Source organism: Meleagris gallopavo, chromosome 7 (assembly GCF_000146605.3).
Source record: "Meleagris gallopavo isolate NT-WF06-2002-E0010 breed Aviagen turkey brand Nicholas breeding stock chromosome 7, Turkey_5.1, whole genome shotgun sequence".
Classification (NCBI taxonomy): Eukaryota; Metazoa; Chordata; class Aves; order Galliformes; family Phasianidae; genus Meleagris; species Meleagris gallopavo.
Window position 1 is genome coordinate 28,405,137 of NC_015017.2, and position 1,140 is coordinate 28,406,276.

A 1,140-nucleotide genomic window follows, 5' to 3' on the forward strand; every position below is an offset into this window, starting at 1 on the left:
TTTTTCCCTATGGGATCTGAGCATTTCAAATGCATTTATGATTTTTTTTCATTGCATTACTTAGTGACTGCTTGGCAGTACCACTTCCATATCTGTAACAACAACTAAGGCCCAGGGAAATTAACGCTAAAATTTGCCGTGAGGTTATCTGACAAAATGCACAGCCCCTTTCAGCTCCTTGGCCAGGTGCGGGGTGTTGGCAGGAGCAGAAGCAGTGCCCACAGCCAGCTGAAGTGGGCAGAGTGTTCTGAGAACTCACGTATCGACCTCACACGCACCCTTCAGAGCAGCTCAAGCCAGGCTTTTCCAAACCTCACAACACCCATTGGATTTGGGCAAATTTTCTTAGCCAAGTAAAGACCCTTGCATTCGAAATCCTTCCCATTCTGGAATTTGGAAATGATACTGACAGAAAGAAGAATGCTATTATGTAGTTCCATGGCATAAAAGCTTTATTTTAGTGTTGAATAAGCTGAAATGTAATGATGTCTATTACCGTGCTTGCCCAGCACTTCCCTTTTTAAGACATTTTAGGGCTTCTCAGTTCCAAATGCATACACTGACAGATGGAAAGTAGTAAAAGAAACAGAACATCCCTCCCTGTGTTCTTAACTTCAGTTGAAATAGAGCTAGCTCCGTCCTCAGCAGAGCAGGCAACCTGAAAACCACCTCATGCTTACCCTGACTGGTTTCTCCTTTAGCCCTCGCATACTACATCCCATCTGCTTTTCAGTTCAGCAACAGCGAGCAGGTAGCAACAATTCTATTTTCAGTTTATGAACAGAAGTGTAATAAGATCCCAAAATGAAAAGAATGCCCCACCAGGAAGTTATCTGTGGCATTGCTCTTCCACGCAGTAAGGAGGACTTGCACTTCACTTCAGATACTTAGCACAACGCCTGCAGGAGCAGGTGAAGAGGAGGCACTTTTTAAAGGGAGCATGTAAAAGGATGAATGGGGCGAGTTTTGAAATGGAGCAAAGTGCTCAGCAAGCAGTTGGCACCCGCATCCTCCCCACTGGTGGGAGATGTGGCTCAGGGACAGCAGCACAGCCCTGGGGCACTGTGTGTGTGTGTGTGTGTGTGTGTGTGTGTTGCTGTGTGTGTGTTGCTGTGTGCTGCTGTGTGCTGCTGTGTGCTG